This window comes from Sarcophilus harrisii, chromosome 2, assembly GCF_902635505.1.
Source record: "Sarcophilus harrisii chromosome 2, mSarHar1.11, whole genome shotgun sequence".
Classification (NCBI taxonomy): Eukaryota; Metazoa; Chordata; class Mammalia; order Dasyuromorphia; family Dasyuridae; genus Sarcophilus; species Sarcophilus harrisii.
This window is the reverse complement of record NC_045427.1, coordinates 296470460-296498008: the sequence shown is the minus strand read 5'-3', so window position 1 is coordinate 296498008 and position 27549 is coordinate 296470460. Positions and strand designations below refer to the sequence as shown.

The 27549-nt window shown below is 34.4% G+C and overlaps 1 pseudogene; it reads right to left on the bottom strand.

Moving 5' to 3' along the window:
* Nucleotides 1–275: 275 nt before the first annotated feature.
* LOC111720358 lies at nt 276–4096 on the bottom strand (annotated as a pseudogene).
* Between the last annotated feature and the right edge of the window lie 23453 nt (nt 4097–27549).

The window sequence follows — 27549 nt, the reverse complement described above, 5'->3', positions numbered from 1 at the left end:
CTAGACATTGTCATCATCTCCCATGTCCATCTTGAAGTTAGTGCCCATTCTCTTGGTCGATGCCTAGCCTTTTTTGGTGACAGCATAGTAAAGCCTCTTCAAGCAATGAAATGACATGCAGCTTTGGGATGACTGTGATTCTTCTCTTCTTATTGGCTTCTACCCTAAGTGCCAGTTGCCAGTACTCACGTTTGTCTAAACAAATTGTGATTCTACCCCCAAACCTCCCAGAGAATACCATCTAGTATGAGGCAGTGTTCTTGAATTATGTCAGATCAGGGGTGGAGTGCAACAAAACAAGATTTCACGCTTGGAGTACCAAGTTGGTAGTAGTTGGAAAGGTCAAAGTCATAAATATGGCCCTTCCAAAAGTAAAATAGGCCCCCAGATGAAATCCTGGAGTAGGATGGAGTTTCAGGAGCACATATTGGGGAATAAGTGCCTACTAAAACTCTTTCTGACTCCCATTGTTGGCAAAGAACTCAAGCATCTCACCCAGCTGGCTCTATTCCCTACAGTCTAAAGCATACAAGTTGCCACTTACTGTGAGCATCACTAGATGGTCATTTAGTGATGTAACTTTTATCACAGGTTTCTCAAGCTGAACCTGTAAGGACTATGCTTTTTTTCATGGGTTCCTGGACGCCAATATTTCCATTATTGCCTCAGAAGGACCCCCAAAGGAAAACATGCTTGTCCTTAATTAGTGTTGCAGTGTGGTTGTTTACAAATGAAATTTACAACATTTTCTTAGCTCCACTCTCCCTGGAACAGTTTCTTAGCTATGTATACTGGTGTTTCTCTCAAAGACACCTTCAACATTGCTGGCAAAAAAGTGTATACTTGGCCACTCTTTTACAGTTTCTATGTCCTTCAGAGTTGACCATCATATAATTTTGTTGTGGCTATGTATAATGTTTTCTTGGTTCTACTCAATTCACTTAGCATCAGTTCATACAAATATCTCCAAGCCTATAAAATAAATTTTCTTTTTCTTTTCTTTTCTTTTCTCTCTCTCTCTCTCTCTTTCTTTCTTTCTTTCTTATTTTTTTTTTTTAACAATTTAAAGTTTGCAAAGCCTCAAAGCCTAGTGAAATAGGGTTACTGGATATTTCTATTTTTTAGACAAGGAACCTGAAAGAGAGGTTAAGTGATTTCCTTAAGGTTACACAGCTTGTAAATGTAAGATTTTTTTGTCTTTAAAATTTCAATCTCTCAGTGTTCTACCTGATTCCCTCCTTCAGTATTGATTAATCCTATTTATGCACAAAGCTGAACATATCATTCTCTGCTGCTAATCTCTTCATGACTACTTATTGGCCAGCACATGAATATTAACTTTCCTATTTAGGACCTTCTACAACTGGCATATTTCTACCTGCCCATTCTTATCTCATATTAACTCTTTTTTTTTTCCTGAGGCAATTGGAATTAAGTGACTTGCCCAGGGTCACACAGCTAGGAAGTGTTAAGTGTCTAAGGTCAGATTTAAACTTAGGTCCTCCTGAATTTAGGGTTGGTGCTCTATCCACTGTGCCACCTAGCTGCCCCTTTTTTCTGATTTTTAAAAACTCCTACAAACACTTTTTCATGCTAATTAACACCTGTAATGGCTTGTGCATTCTGATCTGAATTCCATTGATCTCATCATTTCCTATATTCAAAATGCCTAGCATCCTTCTTTGCCTTTTGAAATAATATTCAAACTATTATTTTTTAAAATTTAGCTTAAATTGCAATTCTGCTAAGAAGTCCTTCCTGTCTCCTAAGATGAAAATTTATATTTTCTTTTAGGAAAATATGACAATTTTTAGTTATCCTTTCCTTTTTTATTTTGTATTATTTTATATTTATTGAATATTTCATTTATATTTGTGGCATTTCCCTCATTGCTATTCTAGAAGCTGATGAGAGCAGTGGCTTTCTTTTTTTTTTTTTTTTTTTAAGTATAATTCCCAATGAAAAGATTTTTAGATATAATTTTATTTATTTTATTTTGTTTTGTTTTTAAATAACTTTTTATTTTCAAAATATATGCAAAGATAGTTTTTTTTAACATTCATCCTTGCAAAACCTTTTGTGCCAATTTTTTTCTCCCTCTCCTCCACCTTTTTCCCTAGACAGCAAGTAATCCAATATATGTTAAACATGTGCAATTCTTCTGTACATATTTTCATAATTATAATCCTGCACAAGAAAAATCAGATAAAAAAAGGAAAAAAGTTGGGAAAGGGAAAAAAACACAAATAAACAACAACAAAGGTGAAAAGACTATGTTGTGATCCACATTCAGTCCCCATAAGCCTCTTTCTGGAGGTAGATGCCTATCTCTATCACAATTGGAAAAAAAAATCATTAGCTTCCATTTGCTTTCTAATTTTTAAGGAATTCTTTTCCTCAATGAATTTTTGTACCTCCTTTTCCATTTGGCCAATTTTGCTTTTTAAGGCATTCTTCTCCTCATTAGTTTTTTATATTTCCTTTTGACCACTCTCAATTATTTCCTTACTTTTTCTCTTTATCTTTTACCTGATTTCCAAAGTCCTTTTTGAACTCATCTATGGCCTGAGTCGAATTCTTATTTTTCTTGGAGACATTGGATGTAGCAATTTTGACTTTTTATCATTTTTTGAGTGTGTTTTGATCTTCCTTCTCACCACAATAAGTTTCAATGGTTAGCAACATTTTCTGTTGTCTATCATTTTCTTATCCTATTATTTGACTTTTAACTCTATGTTAAAGGAGGGCTGTGTTTCCAGCCCTGTTCCAAGCTTCAGGGATTTTGTGCGATTGTTTTTAGAGATCCTTCTAGGAATCTGAGCATTGGTACTCTTTTCTGCCTGGAACTGTTAGGTGTGTCCCTACCCCAGAGTAGCTGCAATATCTAGTGTGCTAAAACAACCCTAGGACTAGGACTGGGCCTGGGGCTGTCTTGACAGGGTCTGCACTAGGACTGTTCACCAGACCTCCACCCCATTGCCAGAGACCCTTCTTGCTGACCTGAATCTTCCCTGATGTCCTCTGGCTGAGAGGTCCAGAAACCTCCAGCACTGCTGCTAATTCAAAGGCCCCACTTCACTGATGTTGGCGTCTATACTGGGGCTGGAACTGGGGTCCTGACTGGGGTCTGGGGCTGAGTTTGGGGTCAGGGCTGGGACTGTGCTAGGAGGCCAGCTATGTGATTGCTCACTGGGCTCTCACCCTGGTTCCTCAGACCTTTTTCTGCTGACCTTCCAGGTCCTCTTTGAAATCAATTCTTAATAGAATATATTAGATTAAGAAGCTGCTTTTGAAAAGGAAAGATGTAAGCTTGTATTTGGCATGAAAATAGCTTCAAGTTGACAGAATATTGGGTATGCACATTGGCTATTATTGGCAAGTCCAGAGTCTTTTTTTTTTTTTTTTAATATTCCATTTTAAGACATTGCCATTGTTTCATATGTGGATTTATCTCATGTTTTCTCCCTCTTCAAGGATTTTTAAAAAATTGATTTCTATACCCTATTTCCTGATTCTTGCTGTAAATGATTCTTTTAGAATAAATTGTCTTGAACTCTGACCCGGCCATATCCTCACAAATATTCCATTAAGAGATGTTATAGAAAGGAAACCTTTTCTTTCCAAAAAGGTGGATTTGCATATGTTATGTTTATTCTGGGAGTACATGTTATACTCTCTACTACCATCCATTGGATAATTAAGCCAAAAATGTGGTCAAATTGGGGCAAGGGACAAAAGGAAAGGAATTTTTATTAAGCATCTACTAATCACCTACTATTTTAATTGCTACTGTCTTATGAACTTTAGAAATATATCATTTGATCCTCATAATAAGTCTATGAGCTGGATGCTATTGTTATATCAGTCTCTTTTGAACTGTTCTAAGAGTTTCCCTTATCTCAGTCTCCCTATTTCCCTTAGTTGTAACCCCCCTTCTGGTCCATTAACCATTTGCCCTAAGGTTATAAATTGTTAGCACACAGGATAAACAAGAGAGTGGAATTCCTGACTCTTTCCTGTTCTCAAGAACTTACAATATCCCTCTAAAAATACCAGGATACCTTACTGACATCTTTATCTCTGTGTAGTCAGACATCCTGTTTCTGAGTTTTTAGGATTTATGGCCTCCCCAATCCTGACAGAAGTTTTCCCAAGATACTTACCCCTTCTTTGTTTCTAAAAAGTATTTAAGAAGTCGGGTTTCTCCTATTCATTGCTGGAGGCTGGCTACTGGCTACTGGACGCTGGATTCTTTGAGATGACAGTCTCTTCCAGCCCTGGGACCAATATGGATTCCTTGGTCCCCGTATATCTTTATCTCTGTCTGACTGGATAATTTGAGACGAAAGTCCTGTCCAGTCAATTATACTCTCCAATTAATAAAATATTGAAAACTCTCTAATCCCTCTCCTGCCTCAGTTTCTCTGGCATTACACTATTACTATCTCCCCTTTTCACTTGAGGAAATGGAGGCAAAAAGAAATTTGGACAACTTGTTTAGAGTCCCACAGCTGGACTTCCTACTGGTACAAGACAGGATTTAAACTCAGGTCTTCCTGATTCTAGGTGTAGCATTCAATCCAGTGCACCAAGAAGGTGCCATAGATGAGTGCCTCTTGCAGAGTAACTGTTAAATATAAATAAAGGTTGTTTGATTTTGAATTCCTATTTTCAGCATCTATCAAAGAACCTGGTAAATAGAAGGTAATTAATAGATATTTGTTAATGAATTGAATTTATTAGATATCATTAATTACCTGGAAGAAAGGAGGTATCTCAAAAATTAAGGTTCCTATTATGGAATGATTAGAACAGTGGCAGTATCTAGGGCCTCAAGAATGGAGAAGCATCTAATGAATTGCAAAAAGCTGAATTACATTAATGGAATAAATTAAACTCAACCAAAAGTGAATAAAAGCACTCATCCTCAATTAAAGACAAGCTAATGCACTTGCAAAGAGATATTTGTGAGCTGACACCTCTGACTACCTAATAAAAAGTCATCTTGTAATATAGTTGATATTTGTAGAGAACACTGAATTTGGTATTAAAAACATGGATTTAAATTTTATTTCTTCTATTTATTACCTGTATTTCCTGAGGCAAATTATTTCATTTTTATTTATTTTAACAAAGTTGTAAAGGTAAGGTGTCACATCTCAGGTGAGGATAGAAATGGAAGATTTAATACAGAATGATACAAGAAATAGCAGAAAGTGAAGCAAGTGAGCTTTACTGAGGGGAATGACCCAATAAAGAGAGGATAAGTGAGGGATACCTGATGGAATGAGGTGCCAAAATCAATAGTCTGGTTAATTTTATAGGGTTCTTTTCTAGGTGAAGGACCAAATATTGGGGCAAGGGAGCACTATTCAAGTCTCAGCTCTCACACCACTACCTGTGTGACTCTAGAATTTGACATCTCAATGCTGTAGGGTCTAGACAACTTTTTAAGTCTATAAGTTGCAGAAAGGAACCTACTTTAGAAGTCCTTTTCTTATATCCAGAACTTCCATGTATCAATAAACTTCTCTATCCAATTGCTCTGTTTACATTTTATATTCTTAAATGTTTTTTGTTATCTCCCTCAATTGAATGTAGTTTCCATGCAGATACAGAGTTTCATTATTATCTTTATATTCTCCAGTTCTTATGCAACAATATAAAACATAGTAGGTACAACGTGGGTGCAAATAATAACTTCTAAGTAATTGTATCTGAGTAATTTTCTTTTCTTCTTTATTTTCATCCACTCTCCCAGAGGTTGAACACTTGGCCCCCTTTTTATATAGAACTCCTAGAACTCCAATAGGAGAGAACTTTCTTGATTTTGTAGGAATCTGATACTCCCAATAAAGTTTGTTTAATAGAGCTCCTAGTTCACTCATTTCCCCTGATGGTAAAAATCAATTACACTACCATGGCTTACATGATTCTACAGACTGGGAACTTCCTGAAAGTGACTTCCTGAGGTTACAAAACAAGATTCCTTCTTCTTCTGAGCCCTATGATCTCTTTACAACAACATTAATGATAACCTTCACCACATCCCCTTGACCTGAACCTAGTGCCTTTGTGAGCATTGAAATAAATGAAGATTTGTGACTCATGTGGTTTAAAGTGTTAAGGGGATAAAGCTCATCCTGTGTACATAGAGAACTCTGCCTCCTTAGTCAGACTTGGTAAGAACACCTGGAGGCAGTGGTGGCTTCATTTGCATCAACTGTACTAAGCTCTCCTCCCATTAGCTGGCTAGTATCTCTCTGATGATTACCTTGGGGAGAAGATGGAGGTTGTGAACTTTCAAGTGGATTATTAATTATTCATGGATCCTTTGCCTGGATGGAGGTAACCTGTATCTCAAGAGCCAGCCCCAGAATTCATTATCTTCCTGTCGATGTTTGCAATAAAAATAAAGCTGAATATTAATCCCTTCACCTTCTTAACTCACTCTCTCTCCTCCATCCTCTCCAGTGGTTATGCAAAACTGCGCCTCTCAACTTAATTCTCCAGGATCTTCAGGACTCTAGCATCACTCAATTGTTTATTCAATTACTTTAGAGGCCCATTAAACTGAGAATTAAGTTCAAAGCCCAGTTGCTGACTCAGAAGCTCCCCAGGATGAAGCATTTCCTATTAGAATATTCAGCTTATTTTTGAATTGTGTTTGTTATAATCATGTCATGATTAGAGGCATATCACCTGGTTTTTTTCATTTTCATATTTCAGAATTTATAGGGGCTTCAGACTTATAATGCCTCTTAACAAATGCTTGGCCGATAAAAATGTAATAGTCAGATTTAAACAAGATCCTATCATCAAAAGAATATTATTTCTCATTTGAAAAAAAAGGGGGGGGCTGCTTTAAAAAAAAAGGAATCACAGGAATCAATTGTTATTACTAACTACTTGGTTAATAGAAACTGAAAAACCATCATTTCTTATTTCCTTATCACAACCTAGACATAAGCATCCTTATTTAAATGTAGGGAACATAAAGACAGTATAATTCCTAGTAAAATAGGGAGCAGATTGAGAATAGAATTCTAAATACCTGATATCAGTATATACCTGGAGTTTTTCCCTCTCCTAGCAAAGCTAACTCAGATATAGGCATACATGGACTACTCAAAAGATTGTAAGAAATTAAAAGATAGGTATTCTAGTTTTGTTGTGTCACAACACACTGCCTCAATTTCCCTAAATTGTTCTGTCTCAGTTTTCCTGAATTGTTCTGCCTTAATCCCCCTCATGATCATTAGGACTGATATAATTTAGGGCTAGTTATTCTAAATTTACACATTATAAATGTGTAAACTCAAGATAAGGGGGAGTTCAGACTTCCTGGCTCCCAACTCTTCCTAAGTCATCAAGAATTTATGGTTCTACCCCCCAACCTGTCAGAACCGGATTGATTGTCCCTGCCTGGAGATACCCACTCACCAGAGTTTGGACTCTCCCTCCTCCGCCCTCCCCCTTGTGTACATGAGTTTGGAACTTGTATATATATATGTCATTGAGAACTCACATTCACTGCTGGATGCTTTGGACATCAGCCCTAGGGGCAATATGCCCCCAGCACAATCTCTCCCTCTCAGAAATCCAAAAAAAAAAAATATATTAAAAACTCTTTAATCTTTATCTTGTTTCAGTTTCTCTGGCATTACACTTTCAGTTACGACTTTATTTTCATGACATTGGTCAAGTTGCCTTCTACTTGAGGCCTCCATGTATCTTACAAAATTGGATTTTCAAAAATTATTGAAAGATTACATCAGATACAACTCCTACAGAAAGCATTTCTTAATTGTGTCCAACCTTCAAGGGTCTATTCCTACTCATTAAAAGAATGACATAATTATCCTATCCTCTCAGTAAATAAAATATAAGCTCTTTGGAGACAGGGACATTTTTTTCTTTCCTTAGCACTAAATACAGTGTTTTTATACATAGTGGGGATTCGATATATCTTTGTAGCCAGGAACTTAGTAAGTTAATAAATACTTGTTGATTAATTGTTGCTTTTGAGTTGTATCACTAAAAACATAAGGTAATAAAGAACAGAATAAAAAAAAAGATCAATAACAAATCAAATTCTTGTTAAATTAGTGCCTGATTTTCTGCTAAGGGTTTTCATTTGGTGATCTGGATTGGAGTTAGTTGGGTATTTCAGCCAATGAAATATGACATGTCTGTTTCAGTATGCCAGGAGGAATAGTATTGTAAATGACTTTAGATTATCCAGTCTTCTTTTTTAAATTTTTGAATGAATAAATGCCTACTTTGGGAAGAGAGATATTCTATGACATTTTCAAAACCAGTGGTTAAATCAGTTAAAAAGTACTCAATCAGGGTGGTAAAGTCAAACTGACAGAGGACAGGAAGCAACCCAGATAAACTCTCCAAATATTCCCCTACAAGCACCTTTTAAAAATAATTCATTGAATTAAGCCTTGGAGCAGCAAGGGCAAAAATAGGTTTGGAAAGATATTTTTCAAGCCTAAGAAAACATGAGGTTTGCAGGAGAAGTCTGTGATGTCTGAGTAGAGGCTTGTTTAGAGCCACATGTGACAGCATGAGCAGCAGGCCTTCGTGACAGGAACCACAGCCACAATATTTTTAGGAGTTGTCAGACCTGTAGTCAGAAGGACATTGTAAATGGTCTTCTGCTGACAGTGGGTCCAACTGATGGAGAAGGGCAACTCTGTTGCCCATGAGGAATTTTAGGTTGTACTTGTAAGGCAGAAAGGAGCACTTCTGATCAGCCATAAGGGATCAGAAGTCTTGGTCCCAGTAACTAGCACTTGTGAATGCTAGAAGGTAAAGGATCTAAGATTATAATCAATATCCTATACAGCAAAACTGAGTAGTATCCTTTGGGGGAAAATGAATATTTAATGAAAAAGAATTCTTGATAAAAAGACCAGAACTGAATAGAAAAATTAGGGTAGTTAGAAGGACTCTACATAGATAGAGAATGTAAGTATGAATCAATTATGTTTATAGCATCTCAAAAAAAAAAGAAAGAAAAAATGAAAAAGTGAAAAAGAGAGGTGCAAGGTGCATTTGAAGTAGAAAGGGAGAAATAACACAGAGAAATTTTCCCACATCAAAGAGGCATGTAAAGAAGAGCTTATAAAATGGATGGGAAAAAAGGAAGTGGTTGGCAATGCTTAAACCTAGCTCTTGGAATTGGTTCAAAGAGGGAGGAATATATATGTTAGAAATCTAACAGAATCAATAAGAAAATGGGAACAGAAGATGATAAGAAATATGGTGGGAGCAAGAATAATAAAAAAGAGGGTGGTTTAAAAAAGGAAATGGCCAGAAGCAAAACAGACTTTTGAGGAGGGGCCTGGTAAAAAGGGATAGAAGAATAGACAAAATGATAAAAGAAAAGAAAACAGTCAATGGTTAACAATAATAGTTGAGCATAACTATAGTTAAAATAAGCAGGAAATATATAATTAATAATTATAACTATTATTGTGAATTGAAAGAAGCCACCCATAAATGGAACTAGATAACAAAATGGTTTAGAAACCAAAAACTAATAAGTTATTTACAAGACACATACTTGAAACAGAAAAATAGCACACAGAATTTAAATAAAGAGCTGGAGCAAAAATATCCTTGGAGAGAAAAGAAAACCCATATACTTTCTGTGAAGCATCATATTTAGAGAAAAAAGTTATTGAATTACTTAAGCATTACAGAATCACTGTGAAAAACATTGTTCTTTTTCAATAGCTCCCCTCCTCCCCCTCATTTTTTAACCTTTCAAGGGGAATGCAAACCACAGGCCAGGCAATGAATTTGGGAGGGACAGTGTAGGATCTTGTGAAAGTGGGGAGTTTCATCTGAATATTAGAGTCTTACACCATTGGCAACTATAAATTTAGTTGATGGTTATTTGAGTGTGTTATCTGTTTTCAGCATCTGTTCATGAGCTCTTGTGACTTTCAGAATCTTTAGTGTTTTCTTCAAGGTTAAATCATTTCTCTCTATTTATTTTTTATGTTACCTCATTTGATCCTTATAACAACTTGGGAGGTAGATATTATTATTATTGTCCCATATTACAAATGAAAAAAAAAAACCTGAGGTAGATAATTAAGTATAAGGTATTTGAATTGAGATCTTACTAACTCCAGGTTCAATAATGCTGTCAATTGCTATTCTAATAAACATTTGTATGAGATACAGCAAGTTAGGGAATATTTTGAACCATATTTGGGGAAGCCTAGACACAAATCATAGCATGAATATACTAGGATTTTTTTTTGATGCCTTCCTAAATGGGAACTATTATATAAATCAACATATTTGATTCATATAATAGTGGGCCCTCCTGAGTTATTTCAATTATCAAACCTGTCTTATATGAGCCCAGAGAATTTGAGTCTGTGGACAAACTGGTTGTATTCCTATGTATCATCTCTCTGGCATGTTTTTATAAGCAGTATTGAACTTAAAAAAAAAGAAATTCTTTAGAAATTGATGGTGAAGAAATATGTCTATGCAAAGATTATATGGAATATTCTATTATAACTTTTGATTTTTAGTTATTTAATTCAGGTATAACAAAGGCATTTATAAGATGCATCTTAGTTTGTGATTTCATTTTTGCCTTTGTGCATCCTGGTAGCTAAGCCAAAGAACAAATTTCCTACAAGAAAATAATTCCCCTCAAAAGCAGCTTAATTTTACTTTTGTTCTATTTCATTTCATTTCTTTCTTCAGCTCTTGCTTGGATAACCAAGAACAATATCAATCATTAACATTTTTACCCCTTTAAGCATCATTCTGTCAGAGTGATGATAATATTTTTCATTTCTGAAGTGTCTTTCATCAAAGAAGTCGTACATATTTACAAAAGAGTAATTAAATCTCACAAATCTCAAATGAGCCAGGAAAATGTTATCTCTATATTAGAGAATATGAATCTTGAATACTTTTTTATAGAATGTGGGTCAGTAATTCATAATATTTTTTCAGATGTTCAAATAGTTGTTGTCATATATTTTCATTCCCAAGTTCCTCTTTTTAAAAATTTGTCATCATAAATGTAGAAAAGATGTCTTTTTAAGTAATCATTCATTTTTTAAAAGACAATCTTCAATAATGAGAACATTCAAAGCCTAATAGAGACATTGTTAGCACTACATTCATAAAGACACCATCAAGACCACTTCCTATTGGTACTTCAGTAGCATTGCCTTATCTCTGTAATTGGAATCAATATCTATACTACTAATTTTTTTGAAAAATTATTTTATGCAAAACTATTAGGAACAAGGCTAACAGAGGCTTTAGAATTTTAAGATCTTGTAGGAATAAAATTGGGCTCAGTGTTTCCATCAAATTATATAGTACACAAAATAGAAAGAGATTCCCATTGGTAGGGTAGAGTTAAGAACAAAGCTCATCTCCCTAAACCCTATCAGTGAACAATTCATTTCATAATATTTCTCTTTTCTTCTAGTTCCATCCTTTTTTTTTTTTTTTTTTGATCTTAAGCTTTTTTGACTTTCAAAAATTTGCTACTCTCCATAAGTTTTGGCCCCATTCAAGTCAATAACAGACTGAATTCTAATGATCTTCAGCTTAACTATTCTTTCTTAGCTTAACCATTTTCTCTTCTATCTCTACTATATAAGTGGAAGTACATTGTATACAAATTAAATTGATGTATCCATTTTCTTCCCTTTTTATAAATGAGTTACACAAAATAACCAAAGCTTTCTAATGAAGCTCAAATGAGACAGTAGAGAAAATTAATTCAATAAACTTATTTTTGGTTAGTTTGTGTTATTTTATTTTATTCTGAAATTATGTTTTATGCATTTTCTTTTTATATTACAGGGACTTCTTGATATACCTACATTCTTGGTAGACAAGAAGATAGTCTTGCATTATTCATTTTCTGGAACCACGATTTTTATGGCAATATTTTGGGTTCAGAAATCATCACATTAGTGATATTTTTCTATAAGTTATTATAGTCATCTTTATATGTTTCTCTGAATTATTCTCTGTCATTTGTACAGTACACTAATATCCCATTGTATTCATGTATGCCCATTTTCTACTCATTGGGGCACACACTTTTTCCAAGAAATTATTGTGTTTCAGGACAAAAAGTATATAAGGTTTTCCTTTAATTCTAGGTCTAGGGGTAATGCTGCTGGATTAAAGTATATCAATGGTTAGTAACTTTTTTTTACATAATTTCAAATTTTCTAGAATGATTAGACTATTTTATTTTGAATATTTTGAATATTCAATTTTTTGAATAAATATTTTGAATGACTTTCTTTTACAAGCAAATGGATGAAGTGACAGATTTTTTCTAAGATGGATTAGAGTGAAAGCATATTAAAAGTGTGTGGCGGGGGGAGGGGAGGGGAGGATCACATAGATATATACCTGTAAAAGAAGTGATCAATTTTATACAAATTAAATATTTTCCTTTATATCAAAAATATTCTAGACTGTAATGAAGAATAAATTCCTGACAATGATGAGAATCCGAGAATAAAGAATCTATATTTTCTTTTATTTTTTAAGGGGGGGAGGAAACTGTTGAATATGGGATTCCATGGAAGATTGCATGAGAAACTTGGGTAAGAATGATTCCTTGACTTGGGTCCTGTACCTTTAAAAGAAGCAATAGCTACATTAATAATATAGTAAAGAGGAACATATGAGCAATTAAAAGGAAAAATAAAAGAATTTGAAGGATGTAGCATAGATTGATTTGACACTATTTTATATCAATTGATTTACAAAGTACCCTCAGATTTTAATTTCTACTTACATGTTAAACACTCAGTATTAAATAAAAATATTCATTAAAATATTTATCTTATCATTTCATTAATAGCAGCTGTTTTAATTTAAATTAATTTCAATTCAACAAACATTCATTGTGCAAGGCAGTGGACTCTCAAGTGAGTTTCAGAAAATGGTCCCAAGGATAGGTTGGTGGGACAATGAATAAAATGCTGTACCTCGAGTCAGGAAGATCTGTAAAAAGGACAAAATAATAGCAAATAATAGCATAAAAATTCCAAGAGTTTTTATAAAAATCAAATGAGATAATATTTATAGTGTTTAGCATAGTGTTGCATATAGAAGACTCTACATACATAATTATTCCCTTCCTTTCCCACTCTCCTAGATCTATTTTCCAGGTCTGCTGTTTTCCCAAGAAGGTATTTCACATTTTTTTCCATTGTTTCATTTTTTGGTTTTGCTTGACTGATTCTAGTCTCCTCAAGTCATTCAATTCCATTTGTTCGATTCTGATTTTCAATGAAGTATTTTTTCACTCTTTTTATATCTTTTTCTAATTGTCCAATTGAGTTTTCAAGTGAGTTGTTTTGTTCTATGGAATTTTTTTCCATTTCGCCAATTTTATTTTTTAGAGAGCTATTTTCTGCTTCCAGTTCACTAATTCTATTTTTCCATGATTTGATTTCTTTATCCACTCTGTCTTTTGGGATGACTTCTCCAGACTCTCTTGCCATGCCTCCCTCTCCTTTTCGCACTTTTCTTCTAGCTCTCTTGTAAGAGCCTTTTTAATTTTTTCTATGAGATTCATCTGTCCTGAGGAACAGATGATCTCCTCCTTTGGGGATTCACCTGGAGACAGTCTGTTTTTAGTCTCCTCGGGGTCTAGAGTCTGCTCTCTATCCATGTAGAAGCTGTCAGTGGTTAAGGTTCATTTCATTTTTTTGCTCATTTTGTCAGAGAAGAATCAAACAAACTAGCAAAGAAAAAAATGAAAAAAAACAAAAACAAAAACAAAAGGAATCTGCTTTCTTTTTTGGACTGGGCAGTGTTACCAAGCTTCCTCTACAGATTGGGGGGAGAGGGGGGCAGCAGAGAGGCCCTAACAGTTCAGCAATGGCTGTGCTGTGACTGTGCTCTGAGACTCTGAGAGCATGTTGAGACACTGTGGGGGAGGGGTGGCCAGGTCCCAAAAGACTCCAGCTATTAGGGGTTGTATTCTTCACCTCCTGTGTTTTTAGCTTCTCTGTTTCTCTGCTGGCTTGCTGCCAGAGCAAAGTATCCAATCTTGTAGCAAAGCTCTCCCTGCAGAGACAGCTGAGATCAAACCCCACCCCTCTCCAGTCTGCTTGGCTGTGTGCTTTCTGCTGTGCTCTTGCTGCCACTGTCTGCCCTCAGCCCGTGCCTGGTCTAACAGTCCCCGCCCTCGAGCAAAAACAGACCTTTCCTGGCGAATTTCAAGGATGTCTTCTCTTGGTAACTATTTGTGTTTTTTTTTTTTTTTTTTCAGCCAAGCATTACTTCACAGGCTTGTCATGAAATGAATTCTGAGAGAAAACAGAGTTTACACAGCTGTGTGCCTCCTCTCTGCCATCTTGGCCAGAAGTCCAAAAATAAAATTTTCTAAATCACGTTTAAGTTCTCTCAAAAAGAGATAAACAATATGCTTTCTATAAAAGATACTTAATGTACAGAATGAATATGAGATATTTATTTCCTTCACTACAGAAAATACTCAAAACATTACTCAAAAATACATATAAACAAATAAAGGAAAATAGAAAACAATAATCTATCAAGCTTATTATTCTCTATTAAAGATAAAGGCAACTTTTAATAATGGTTGATCAGATCCAGTCTTATACTATCTCAACAACTCACATTCTATATAACTCCAGGTCAGCACTCAGACTTGACGCAGCCATATTTTCCTTCAAAAAGCTTGCTGCCTCCCATTAGACAGTTAGCATCTAGAACTTCTGAACTTTCAACTTTACAATCTCACTGGATTTTCCAACTGGAAATACCCATTTCTCAATGTTTCTGATCACTGGCTTATGATTAGATAATGGAATAGAAAGCAGAAAAAGGTTCCTAGGGACTTTGACAAGCCTTTGGAAATTCTTATTCTTACTGAATTACTGCATCTTTCACATCACTTAACCTCTAGAGACCATGCCTTGGAGGACTTTATCCACTCAGTTTCAGAATTCATTCCATGTGGTTTAGCTATCTTGATTGGTGATATTCTTACTAAGGAGTCTGGGAGAACAGTGTTATGTAGCCCACTCTTTCCAGGGTTCTACCCCCTGACCATCTTCTTTTACAACTGCAATAATGCATATCACATATTACAACTATATATATTATCTTTCTTCAAATTGTGAATTGTAAGCCAAATCATTATGCTGCTTATAGAAAGGATATATAAATATGTTTCTTCATAACTGTTGTGACTTACCCAATGTTATTCTTTTTTGACCATTGTTCAAGGGAAAAACATGAGCTGTGTCACTATATTAGCACATAAATTCTTTGGGGACAGTGCTTTTCTCATTTTTAAAATATGTCCTCAGTATTTAGCACATTACTTGGAAAAATAGTAAATTCTTAAAGTAATTTTCCATTAGAACAATTTATTTAGAATTGTGCTCAAAAAGTTATCAAACTGTGCATAACCTTTGATCCAGCAGTGTTACTACTGGGCTTATATATAATATCCAAAGAGATTAAAAAAAGGAAAAGGGACCTGTATGTGCCAAAATGTTTGTGGCAGCCCTTTTTGTAGTATCTAGAAATTGGAAAATGAATGGATGCCCATCAATTGGAGAATGGTTGGGTAAATTGTGGTATATGAATGTTATGGAATATGATTGTTCTGTCAGAAATGACCAGCAGGATGAATACGGAGAGGATTGGAGAGACTTACATGAACTGATGCTGAGTGAAATGAGCAGAACTAGGAGATCATTATACACTTTAACAACAATACTGTATGAGGATGTATTCTGATGGAAATGGATATCTTTGACAAAGAGAAGATCTAATTCAGTTCCAATTGATCAATAATGGACAGAATCATCCACACCCAGAGAAGGGACACTGGGAAATGAATGTGGACTACATGCATTTTTGTTTTTCTTCCCAGGTTATTTTTGCCTTCTGAATCCATTTTTTCTTGTGCAACAAGAGAACTGTATGGATCTGCAAACATATATTGTATCTAGGATATACTTTAACATGTTTAGCATGTATAAGACTGCCTGCCATCTAGCGGAGGGGGTGGAGGGAGGGAAGGGAAAAGTTGGAAGAGAAGTGAGTGCAAGGGACAATGTTGTAAAAATTACCCATGCATATGTTATGTCAATAAAAAGTTATAATTTTAAAAAAAGTGCAAAGTTTAGTTGTAAAAATTACCCATGCATATGTTATGTCAATAAAAAGTTATAATTTAAAAAAAAGTGCAAAGTTTAGAAAGAAAAAAAAAGTAGTTTTCCATTTCCTCTTTCATGTGGCTCATGGGAATTATAATCTGGAAAGGAGATAGGGGTTAATACATTACAGAAATAGACAGTATTTTGTCTAATGGGGAAAAGATAATTTCAAACTGAGAGATCAGGGAAAGATTTGCTGAAAACATGACATTTGAGTTGGTTTTAATGGATGGGCCGATGTTTAACATACAATGAGGAAAAAAGAGAACATGACTGGCCTAGGGAATAGCATTTGCTGAGAGATAGAAAAAGGAAAGCTCAGAGGATGCTTAGATACAGAAAATATTTTAATTTTCCTAGAGTTTAGATAATATATTCAAGAATATTATATGAGAGACTAGAAATGTAGTTCAGAATATCAAGGACTTTGATTGTCAGGTAAATGATCTTGCACTTTATTTGTTAAGTGGTAGCCAGACACTGAAGCTATTTTAAATAGAGGGTTTAAGCAAGATTAAAGAAGTTTAAGAAATATTTTGCTTAAGGGAGATTAATCTGGAGGTGTCACAAAGGATAGGTAGGAGAAAGAAAACTTGATAATGAGAGTTATTTTATGATAGAAATATTGAGGATAGGGATGATTAGACACATGAAAGAAATACAAAATATAAAATTGATTGATTCTTGACAACAGATAAAATATCTAACAAAAGTCGTCAAAAAAGAGACTTGCATATAATCTTACAAATGTAATTAGGGAAGGTGGAAAGTGAAAATCAGTGGCATAGTTTGCTAAGCCTACTTAGTGTTACAGAGTACCTAAGTAGGAGTACACCTGTGTACTATGTGTGCTAATAATTATGATAGTATAAAATTGACACAAACATAAAATCTAAAAGGATGTGATGAAGAAGAAATTATATTTGACTCTAGAATCAATAGGGAGGTATTGGTGCTTATTGAGTAATTGAATGATCGATCTAGTTAGTAGTATAATCACTTTGGCAGCTATATGGAGTCAGGAAGACCAGTTTAGAGCCTATGACTGTGGTCCAGGTCTGATAAAAGTTTGAACTAGGGCGGTGTCTATATGAATATAGAAAAGAGAACAGATACATGAAATATAGAGAAGAACTAATTGGGAACTGATTGACTATTTGAGATGAAAGATGGTGGGAATCATTATGAGCTTGAGGTTTTAATGTGAGATTTGGAGAATTAAAATGTAATGAGATCTGAGTAGCATATTATATTCCATCCATGGCTACTCATCCTGTTTCCCTCCCCCCAAAAAGTTGTGGTGTATGTGGAGAGTATTAGTCAATTGTCACTGGTCCTGATCGTAGAGAGTGCTCCCAGGAGGCTTGCCATACTCATGACATGGTCTAAATGTCACATGTTGAGTATTCTTGGATAAAAGTCTAATATTTGCTGTGAGTACTCAGGCAGTGATTAGGTCATGACTGTCTTTAGGGAATGGTATGACTGAACAAGTATAGTTGGGGGCTTGCAAAGGAGAGAGAATAGAAAGTATTAGGGGATATGGCTGTGGTTGTATTGTAGGTAAGCACTATGATTGTTACCCAACTTGCTACTCTTTGCTAAATTGATCACATATCGTATTATTTCTATCTTCTGACATTCATAGAATCCTGAAGTTCTTTGGGAGACACCTTTTCATGTTATGAACAATACCATTATCCCTTTTCCTTGTGTCAGCACACCTGACCTATGGATTATTTAAGCTGATGTTATATTATCTTCCCTTGACAAAATGATATTGCCTATTACTGTACTGAGAAAATCTATGCTATCCATTATAGCTCTTTAGTCTTCACTTCTCTATGCTTCAAAACATCTCTGCCATTATTCATTCTTTCCTCATTTGACTCAAAATTTGAGGAAGAAGGAGCACTTCACCTTGCCAAAGCAAACCCCATAAATATGGTCTTTAATCTATTTACTCAGGATGCATGTTTTAGTCCTATAACTGTTGATATTTTCTCATCTTGTTAGTGCAATCAAGATGCTATCTTCAAATAAGAGCATCTGAAGAACTTTATCACAATAAGCAAATTGTTATTCCATTTGAACCTGATTTTGGATAAATTCTAAAGTGGTAGCAAACATTTGCCAAGTATCTCTACCCCAAGCAAATATGTATATGTATGTGTATATACATACATGTAGATGTGTGTATATCTATGAATATATATATAGAGACACACATATATGTATATATGTGTATAAAATTGTTTTAATTTTTTCCTCAACATTATAGTCCAATCAAATTAGCCTACTTACTATTCTATAATACAATATTTCATTTTTCATAACTGTTCTATTGCGTGAGGTATCTCTTGTGTCTGGAAGGTATTCTCTCCTTGACTCTACTACTTAGAATTCTATTTTGTTTTCAAAGCTAATTCAAATATCATTCTCCTTTTTCCTGGGGACCTTTTTTGATTTTCCTATGATGCTAATATTTGCTTTCTCAGAAATTACTATTTATTTCTTTAATATATATTTTGTAAGTGTCTATATTCATGTCATCTTCTATTATAAAATGAAATCCATGAAATCATAATAATGACTTCATTTTTGCTTTTTTTTATCTCCAGGGGCTAATACAATATCTGTGGAACTATAGATATTTAACAAATGTTTATTGATTTCTTTGTTGTTATCTACCAATAAAAGCAAACAACAACAACAACAACAACAAAACAAATAACCTCCCCCCCTCCCCAAATCAATCAACCAACCAATCAAACAAACAAACAGCAAAATCCAGCTGGCTCTTTTATGGTAGTTTTGTAAATGTTAACTACAATTTGGATACCCCTTTAATCTTCAACTTTATTTCTATGATAAAAAAAGAGAAAGTGACCAAAAGGTCCAGTTGTGTGATGTTGAACATTGAGACTGTCTAAATTAACTCCAGAAAATCAAAATGACTGTTTTTTTCCTCCTATTCTATTCCACTCTGCTCCTAGACAGCATCTTAATAAGCAACTCTGCAGTTCTAATAATGTGATGCACATTTCAAGTTTTAAGGTTAGATTTCTAATCTGCAAGCATTGCCTGTGCTAACAGCTGAATTGCTATGCATACAATACTGCAACGATTGGAAAGATCTTTTGTGAGGGAAGAAAATTAAACCAGATGAAGGCACAGTTGATAGAATTCCATAGAAATAGGACATGTATATAATATTCTATATAGTTTAGGTTATCATTATATTCATATATAAATAATATTAGATCCTGCTATAAGATAGACTATGTTATTTTTTGGGGGAAATTACAAGGCACTTACAAGAGAATAGAAATAAAGTATTTATAGGTTCCATGCTGTGAAACAGTGATTATTGCTATTCTTTTTCCAGTTCTAGTGGTGAAGGATATTATCTTAAGGACATTAGGAGATTTCAGCTGCGAAGAAATAGCTACCCTGGGAATGATAGGCACCTCAGGGAAGTTGTACTGAACCACTTTGAAAACTTTCAGGTAAAGAGTAGGAAGGAAGGGAAGCAGATGATTCCATCAGGTGAATGAGGCTGAATAAGAGTGGAGAGGTAAAATTTGATAAGAAATGGCTCTCTTAAAATAAATGTGAGTGCTAAGTTCAATAGATGTTAGACTAGAATAGGAAAAGACAGTGCTAGGACTCAATATACAAAACTCTCATTCATTTACCTACAATTGTGTTGTTTTCAGCAAAAAGTGTATGAATTATTCCTGAGGATACAGCCATATTTATGAGTAGTACAATCACTTGATTTCCACTGTTCAACAGATTAGCAATGCTCCTGGGTACAACTGCTTATTGTCTTTAATTACTACATTAAATGGCAAGTCATAAAATGAGATGCTAAATTGTATTTTGCACACAGATCTTACTTTGTGACATAAACTTTGTAAAACATTGATGTTATATATAGCACACTGTTAGGCATAGTGTGGGGCTGAACAAAATGTAAATTTTATAGAGATTTTAAAGGGCTGATTAAAAAAGTTAGCTCCTTAGTTTTGCATGTCATTTGTTTGTGAGGGAAAAATAAAATGCCCAATAAAAGGGAGTTATTGTCACCACTTGAATAGACATTTTTAATACTACGGAACTAAAGAGGCACTGGGATATAGTGCACAGAATGCTGAACTTTGAGTTGGGAAACCCTGTGTTCAAATCTTGACTCTGACACCTTACTAGCTATGTGACCATGGTTAAACTTCTTAACCATGCTTTCTGCAATTAAGGAAACTCTGCTTTTATAATTTTAGTTATTACTTGGATTGAATATTAGTTACTACATGGAAAAAGCACATTAATTCATCCAAATAATACAAGATGCTTGTAGTCATTTCATTTTTTTATCTATTTTTTAATTTTTTAATTTTATTTATTTATTTATCTATTTCTTCATTCATTTATTTATTTACTATATAGACACATACATATAAATAAATATTATGTATGCTTCTATTTATGAATTCTTTCTCTGGAGGCAAATAGCATCTTTTTTCATAAATCCAAGTCTTTCTATCATCACAATCTTTCCATTGCAATAATATAGCATGATTTGGCCATTTTCCCAATTGGGAATTCCCAATTCTCCAATTCTAATCTGTCAGTTACAAGATGATATCTCAAAGATTTTTTTTTTAAAGAAATGTGCATTTCTCTCATTGATAATGATTTGGAATATTGAAAATATAACTATCTATAATTTTGATTTCTTCACTTATCCTTTGGCCATTGATCAATTGAGGAATTAACAGAGATTATTTATTAATGATCCTTAGAAATAATTGAAGTAGATGTGGGAGAGAGAAGGATAAGACATCCAATATCTAAAAGATCGTATTGTCTAGTTGAGGAACAGGAGACTTGAAGCTGTAGATTGAGAGATTATAACATTTTTCTTCTGTAGGGAACTTTCTAAATTGGAGATTCCTTTTTAACAATACAATTGAACATTTATTCTGCTGTTAGGATTCTTACAAGGTACTAAAACAGTGGAATTGATAGAGACAATAATTATCTAATTTAGCCTGGTTCAGTATGATTGATCCAATCCTACAAGGAGATGTTATGGGCCAGAACTTGAAACAAGGTGCTAAGTCACTGGAATTGATAGAGACAATGATTATGTACTTAGTACTTACTAGAGTTCTACAAGATTCACACTTTTAAAAGAGAATATATAAGCTAGGCGCCTCAACCAGGATTCACTCCAGGAAATTCAGAAACCAGGATTCAGTACAGGAGATTCATAAGCCAGAAAAGGCAGTCAGGCAGAACAAAGAAAGACAGAGAAGTGGTGGCAGGCTGTATTGTGGAGAATACTGAAACCAAGACCTGGAAGACCTCCAGAAAACTAGCTGAGCCCCAAGTGAAGGAGATAAGATTTTGAAGAAGACAATAAAGGATTTGGACTTTAATCCCTACCTGCACTTGTGAATACTGAACTGAAATGAAGGGAGCCTCCAGAAGCCCCCCCCCAAGAAATTTGCTCCCAGAGAACATTATATTTTAGAGAAGAACATTACATTTTGGCACCCAACATGGAGCAAACATGATCTTGATTTCAGTGGAAAAGCCTCCAATCCTGATTTCAGTGGAAAAGTCTCCTCGACCCAGAAATTAGGGTGAGTACAACAAGGAAACTTTGTTAAAGGGCTAAAATAGTATTTAGCTAAAATGGGACAGATGTTTAGAAAACAGCCTTCTTTTCTTCTTCAAGTAAAATGTGTAGAGAGCATTGTCAGACTTATGAAAAGCCGAGGTTTGATTATAATTTGGGAGCAAATCACTGAACTTTTAAAAACTGTACAGTACACATCTCCTTGGTTCTCTATGGAAAAAGAATTGGATTTAGAGGAGTGGAAATTAGTAGGAGAGCAACTATGTCAATTCTACAATGAAAATAGACCTGATTCAATTTCCAAAGAGACACTTAATACATATAATTCAATACAACTGGCTTTAGGAAATTATATACATTATAGAATAAGGAAAAAGAAGGAAGAGCAGGAGGGGGAAGAGCCAAATAAACTAGGTGAAAAGGATGAAGAATCAGATAAGAATGGAGTTAAGTACAATTTTGAGTATGGCACTTCCCAGCAGGAGCATTCCCCATCCCTTGCCCTACTTCTCTCAATTAACCCTTCATGGGTGGAGGAAGAAGGAGGAGGTGGAGAGGCAGTAATGCAAGCAGCACCATCTATAAAGCAGTCTATGACAAGATTACAAAAGCACTAGTTAAGGCAAAAAATGAAGGACAGGATATATCTGATTTAAAAATAAATGCATACCCTGTGATTGAAGAGCTTGACTTTTCAAGTAAAAAAGGAGAAGTTACACTCCTTTTGATCTGGGAAAAATTAAGGATTTGAAAAAGGGTTGCACTCTTTTTGGGGCTACATTGTCTTATGTTAAAATGTTACAAGATAATTTGGCTTATGAAATCCTAACACCCGGTGATTGGAAATCCATAGCAAGGACATGTTTAGAATCTGGACAAAACTTGTTGTGGCTTTTGGAGTATCATGAATTATGTAGGATTCAAGCCCAATACAATAAGCAAATTGGAGTTAACATGCACATCCCTTTTGACCAACTAGTAGGTGAAGGTCATTATGCAGAGAATTCAGCACTGATTAATTACCCCATAGGAGCATATAAACAAATTGCTACTGTTGCTATAAAAGCTTGGGGTACTCTCCCAGGGAAAGATTGGGGGGAAGCCTTCACAGAAATAGAGCAAGGTCCTAATGAACCCTTTGCGGATTTTGTGGGACATTTGCAAATAGCTGTCACAAGAACTATTGGAGAAAATGCAGCTACAGGAATAATGATCAGACAGCTGGCTAAGGAAAATGCTAATGAGATTTGCAAAAGAATTATATGGGGAGTACACAAAGATGCTCCTTTAGAGGAGATCATAAGATGCTGTGCCACTGTGGGCACAAATGCTTATTATACTCAGACTATGATGAACATGGAAAGACAGGGTCCCTCTTAGCAAGGGACTTCTAGAGAAACTTGTAGATGTTTTCAGTGTGGAAAACAGGACATCTGAGAGCTCAGGGTAAATATAGAGATAGAGTCAGAGGACAGGATGAGAGAATAAAACCCAAAACCCTATGTCTAAAATGCCATAAGGACTTCCACTGGACCTTAGAATGTAGATTGACCCAGGGAAATGAGAGGCAGGGCCCAGCCCCAACATAGCAATCAAAAGGCATGATGGCAGCTGAGTTTACACCCAGAGAGTCTTTAGAAATTCAGGACTCTGATGTGATCAATCAACAAAAAAGCAATCAGATGTCAAAGAGGGATTACATGATCAATCAGCAGAAAAGCAATCAAATAGCAGAAAGGAATTACAATTGGAGAGGATACAGGATTTTTTTTAACCCAACAGAAGGGCAAGCTTCTTCATTGCAGCTTCAATGTAATTGCCAGATGATGAGGAAAGATTTAGAAAGTGGTAAATAGATAGGTTATCTGCTTGGGAGAAAGGGTTTGCTTGTATTTCTATAGATGGAGAAGGAATCAGATGGGTGCCAAGAACTGTATTCGCCTTGTCCATCAGAGAGAGACAGAAAAAAGAGAAAAATCTAGAAACAAAGGAGAAGACCTAAAAAACAAATGACACCGAAAGAGCATGACTGATAATGAGACTGTTGCAGGACTTGAAAACCAGCAGGAATCATTGAATTCCTTGAGATGAAAAATTGTTGATGAGACTATTGCAGGACTTCAAAACTTGCAGGAATTATTGGATTCCTGGTACATGAACTAATGGACAATAGATTGGTTTTGGACGATTTCTAGGACATGTATAATTTCCTCATATTGATTCATGTTATTTGTTACATCACTACTAGATTGTTATATTACTATGTGCTTATGTAATTTATATAATTATGTAGTAATACCTCCCATATTGATGGATTTATGTATACCTGTTTTAAGAGTAAGCCCCTTCAGAAACCCACTAATCTGATTTGACTTTCCCTTTCCTTTGGTGTTTTCATCTCTCTTCCTGAGATGTCAGGGAGGGCATGATCACCTCCTTTTTATGGTGTTGTCACTCCTTTTTTGAGCAGTTAGGGAAGATGTGATCATCTTCTTTTTGTGGGGTTCTCACCTCCTTGAGAAGTCAGGGAGGTCATGGCCACCTATGTTCTAAATCAAAAGAAAGTGGGAGATTTGTAACTTAGGAGAATTTCTTAGAGTACTGAGAAGTTGTGTGACTTTTCATAGCAATAAATAGGTAGTATGTATCAGAAACAAAGATTTTCCTACTCTTCTGTAGTTGCTTCAAATATGAAATGAAAAGATAATGAAAATAAATTGAATTCAATAAACCTTTACTATTTACTTACTATATGAAAATGTATGCTAAAAGCTTGGCATAAAGAGACAAAAATGAAAATGGGTCTTACCTTCAAAAAGTTTACATGATATTGACAGTACTTAGAATTGGTGATGCAATTCAATGTATAATATGTACAATGGGGTTGAGGTAGATAATGCAAATAAGAAGAAGACGAAAGAGAAAACATTGTAGCTTGAGTTGATTAAGGTAGGCTTCATAGAGGAAGTAAAAGGAGCTGGAAAAGATTAAAGATCAAGAACAGTTATCATTGTTTACCTCATAAGTAGTGAACAGTAGAAGACAAATTTCAGATAGGAGAAAAAGAGTAAGCAGAGAGACAGAGATAGATCAGTATGTGCAAGTTTAGTCCACAAAGTGGGAACAGATAAAAACAATGTGGGAAAATATATGTTTAAGTAATTCATATATAGCATGGATTTTCAGGAATATTTCTAATTTGAAAATAGAAAATATGAATTTGATTTAATTTAAAATTATGTTCAGTATACATATAATTAATGTTTATATAATATTATTATAATTAACTCTGCATACCTGGGAGTTACAATAAAAATCTCACCTGTTACAGGAAACTTTCCCCAACTCACATTAAGTCTAGTGTCTTTCCTTTGTTAATTTATCTACAAAATATCATGTGTATATCTTTTAAAATACATAATTGTTTACATGTTGTATAACCCATTAGACTATGAGATTCTTAAAAGAAGGGATTGGTTTTTTTATCTTTCTTTGTATTCCAAGAGTTAAGCTCAGTGAATGAAAAATAGGTGCTGCATAATAAATGATAATTGATTGATTGAATTAATTGATTAGGTCCCTTATACATCTAAAAATTTATAGATCTTAGACCAAGATAATATGAGTTAATGAAAATTTCTCCCTCAGAGACAGGAAGGAACATGTTAGGCAATTCACTTATCTTGTCTTCTCTAAAATCTCACCGATCCAAAAAATTCTCAAATGCTCCAGCTTATGTCAAATGAAGTGAGTGTGGGAGTGACTGATTCATTTTTTTAGGGACTGAATTTTGTTTCAGTTAAAATCAATCTGAGAAAATAACATAAGTCCAGCTGAAAGTTGTTATTTATTATATATGTTCTGATTTGGGTATATCAATGCATATAACTTTATAGGATATTTTTCAGTTCATTACAAGTAGGACACATTTTTTTTCCTTCTTTGAAAATAAAATCTATGCTTTTTGTTAATTTTACTGAGTTTTTTTTTTGGGGGGGTTGTTGTTTATTTTAGGAAATGGCTTTCTGGACAGGGAAGGGGAATTACATTTGAAAAAGAAAGTGATATAAAATAAATATATCAATAATTTATTTTGAAGATCTATGTGAATAAGATGTAGTAGAAAAGCCCATATGTTTGGAAAAATTAATACACACTCATACATACACAGATTTTCCGCAAAAAAATAGGTTAGTAATTTTATTAATTAATTACTAATTAATTATAATTATTACTATTTTACAGGTGAGGAAATTGAGACAACCAGAGGTAAAATGATTTGCCAGGGTCATTCAGCTACTAACTATCTGAGACAGAATTGAACTCCAGGTCTTGCTGACTTCTGGACAAGAACTCTTATCTATTGTGTCATGCCACCTGCCTCAAGAAATAAGCATTTACCTTCAAAGTGAAGAGTTCTTAACCTGTGGTCATAACCTTATTTTTCACAATATTTTGATAACTATATTTCAGGATAGTTGGTTTCCTTTATTATTTTATGCATTAAAAATGTTATTCTGAAAGGTTTATATTTTTTTCCAGATTGTCAAAGAATTCCACCACAGCAAAATTAATAAGAACCTTTATTTAAATCATAGCTGGACTATAATCTACATTAGTGGAAAGTATTTTCCACATGAAAATAATTGCAGATTCTTTGTAATTGTGTTTATTTATTTTATCCAATAGTTGTTTCAGAAAAAAAGAACAAGAAAGAATATAAGAAACATCTGAATTCAACAAAAACATTTTTGCAACTTAGAACTTTCTCTAATCATTTTCCTTTCTGATGTAATACTGTTAGTAGTTCTCTCCCCATTCCCCTATGCTTCATTATCATTGTTTACATGACTTAAGAAAAAACATGGCTTTTATTATGGCATTTTCTTTCCCTTATTTTCACATTTTGTAACTGAGAACATTTCTTCTCATAACTAGCGAAATACAATCTTGGGATTTGAAATTAGAAATAGATGGTAGAGATTATGTAATCTAAGCCTAGCATTTCATTTTCCAATATAGAAATTTTGTCTCAGAGGGCTAAAGTGACTTACTTGTGTTTGATGCAAGTACCAGAATCAGACTTTCAACCTATCTCCTACTAAAAACAAACAAATCCCAAACAAAAAAGCAACCAAAAAATATTCAAATATTTTTTATAAGTAGAAGAAAATACATTCTTAAAGGTACTTCCATATCAAAGTGCCTATGTTAAAAATCATACAAGATTTCTTGAGATATATGACATCCAGCTGTGTCTGGCTGCTGCTATCAGCTCTATTTCTTGGATGCAGCACTCCCTCCTGTCACCTACCATGGTGCTTTGCCTCCACAGCTATCTGATGATATCTTCTGCCACTGTTCATTGCTTCTGAAACTGCCATTTTCAGTTTCTCTAAAGTTTTGGGGAATAACTAATGTGTCCTGGATCTAGTCAACATATGCTCAGGTTTATTGTAAGTCAGTCTTAGAACACTATCCTAGCTGATCCATAAAAGTGCCACTCAGGCAATTATTTGACTATTAATTTATTATTACCATTATTTGCTTGTTCCTTTTAACAAGTCATCAGATAATCCACAATCCAAGGTAAACTGTCTCATGAATTCCTTTGATGTTTTTCTTCCTTTGAGGGCAAGGAAGGTTTATCACCCTTCTCACTTTCCCCTTTAT